Below are 2620 nucleotides of genomic sequence, written 5' to 3'. Positions count from 1 at the left end.
TTCTGCCATCCTGCCATCCTGCCTCTCACCTGAGCCAAGGTGCCACTATTCAGGGAGTGGCCAGTGTGTGGTAGATGAGAAAATCCAGAGCAGGAGACAGGCAAAAAAATTCAAGCTGGAGCTAATGCGTCAATAGCTACTCTCCTCCCTCCCAAAAACCTTCAAGGAAACAGTTGTAACCATRTTATTTTTCTGTCTATCTATGGGTATATACCTATTATCTGTCTTAAAAAGAAGTAGTGGTGCCAAGTAAATGTATAATTTATTATCTTCATTTATATATTATATTATTATATTTTATATAATAATATATATTATTATATATTATTTATTATATTTATATATTATTTATATATTTTTATATAGATTATTTATTATCTTGCTTCTATGTTCAGCCTTACTGCTAAATGAGCAGGGAAACAAGCAACAGTCACAAGAACAGAAGCATTTATTTCCCAATATTATAGTTTGCTTTCTATTTTAAATACCACAGAGAGTAGGAAAATAACTGTGCCCACAAAAATTGCAGTGAAAATTAAAATGATTATTCCGGTATCTAATTAGATTGAAATCTGAAGGAAATGAGATAACATCTAAGTAAGGTGAATTCAAAAATGAAATCTTCATTCACTATTGTGGTATGTCTTTCCCAAAAACACATACCAGGTTAATGAAAGGATTAAAAGCAAGGATGTAGGATAAAAGAAAGTGAGTGAAAGTGGCAGCAAATGAACAACAGAAGGAAAAAYAGTAAGCTCTTGCGCTTAAATATAGCCTTCCACTATGCCACAAACTTGTGTGAGAGAGACTGAGAATGCTTTTTTTTCAATTCATGTGTCTCATGGTTCAAAGATGAAACACTGGAAACAGCTGCGCTCTTTTCTGCCCTATTTAAATCACTTCAGGACAAATCCATCCCTGTTGTAAGTGGGTGTAACTCTGTTCAATCCAGTGGAGTTGCACCTGCTTACACTAAGGCAAAATTGGCTCAGTTTGGATCCAAATTAACTCAACATTTGGAAATAAAAACGAGAAGCTTGGCATATTCCTGCATTTCATCTGGAATCTCATAAAGCCTGAGATTAGTTTATCTAATAGATTTACAACTCGAAAAATATTTTGTTCTGCTATCAACTCATTCCAAAACTCTCCCTTTCCCTGCTCCCTTCATCCTTCCTCCCTCCCTCTCCCTGGGCAGGAGGATGGGTTCTGCCCCAGCTGCAGCCAGTGTGGAGCACAGCTAATAACAGCACATCCTTTTTGATGTGGAACCTCCAAAGGGCTCCCCAGGAGATTTTTCCTGTTGGTGAGACTGGCACTGCTGCACTCATCTGCCAGCTTCTCCTCAGGCTGTAAGGATGTGAGTGCCTGAGGATGAGGGACACTTCCTGCACCGGCACTGCCAAGCACTGGGACAGCAACGTCTGGCATTACTGAGAAGGAGGAAGTCTGGTTTCCTCCCTTGATTGCTAAAGAACTGGTATAGAGGCTTGTGTGGGGAGGAAAGTATTTTATTTTTTTTTTTAACTCAGTACATCTAAGATTTTTTAGGAGTCATAAGGGACAAGTAGTTAAGCCTGGAAACTTGTAAGCATTTAAAGGGATGTCATTCAAAGAAATGCAAGCACAAGGAAATGTCAAAGATCCTCCACACGAAWCCCACCCGTTCAGAAAAAGCCTGAGTAAATAGATAGCCTGTGCAATGTGTTGGGAAAATCAACAAACCCAGGGTTTCTCACAGRAAGGGGGAAGTGAATTCCTGAGTCAAGGATTCTCTCCTGAGGAGACCAAACCCACAGCTCTAAGAAGTACAGAGTTACAGCCTGTTAATGCAGTTTCTTGCTTAGCCCTCCAGAAAGYGTATTCAAAAAAAGCACCCTGGAGCCTAAGAGAATCTGGCTCAACAGAGCAGAGGAACTTGTGTTATGCTTGKAAATGACTGGCAAGAGAGATTAGTCTTTGCATTACATGTTTGTTATGTTTGAACACTGCTACATGTACGCAGAGTGGCGTATGATATCCTAGCCTTTCAGAGACAACCAAGTGAGCACATTGTCAGGATCCAGGAAAGGCTGTGAAATCACTGGAAACGCTCACAGATTTGGTAGGTGGTAGGAAACACATCTTGGAGAAGAGGAAAAAACATATGGCTCAGTTGGGAAGGTAGTGGTTTCTCTTGGATTAAGCACTTGCAGAATCAGAGAATGGCTGAGGTTGGATGCAACCAAGGGTTTGGGGTGGGGTTCATATTCTTCATGGTAGCTAATAAGGGACTGTAGTTTGGATTTGTGCGGGAAACAGCATTGATAAATCAGGGATGTTTCTGTTATTGCYGAGCAGCACTYGCACAGCCTCAGGGCCTTTTCTCCTCCTCACCCCACCCCACCAGTGAGGAGATTGGGGGTGCACAAGAAGCTGAGAGGGGACRCAGCCTGGACTGCTGACYTCAGACAACCARAGGGGTATCACAGACCACRTGGTGTCATGCTTAACTTGTGGAGCTGGGGAGAAGCTTGACTGGGGCAGCTGCCTGCTGGACTGACTGGTCATCAGTTGGTTGGTGCTGAGCAGTTATTTTTCATTTGCATCACTTGTCTTTTTTTGTGGTGTGTTTTACTCT

This window comes from Malurus melanocephalus, unplaced genomic scaffold (assembly GCF_030028575.1).
Source record: "Malurus melanocephalus ecotype Western Australia unplaced genomic scaffold, MMel_1.1 scaffold_44, whole genome shotgun sequence".
Lineage (NCBI taxonomy): Eukaryota > Metazoa > Chordata > Aves > Passeriformes > Maluridae > Malurus > Malurus melanocephalus.
This window is presented reverse-complemented; position numbering follows the sequence as displayed.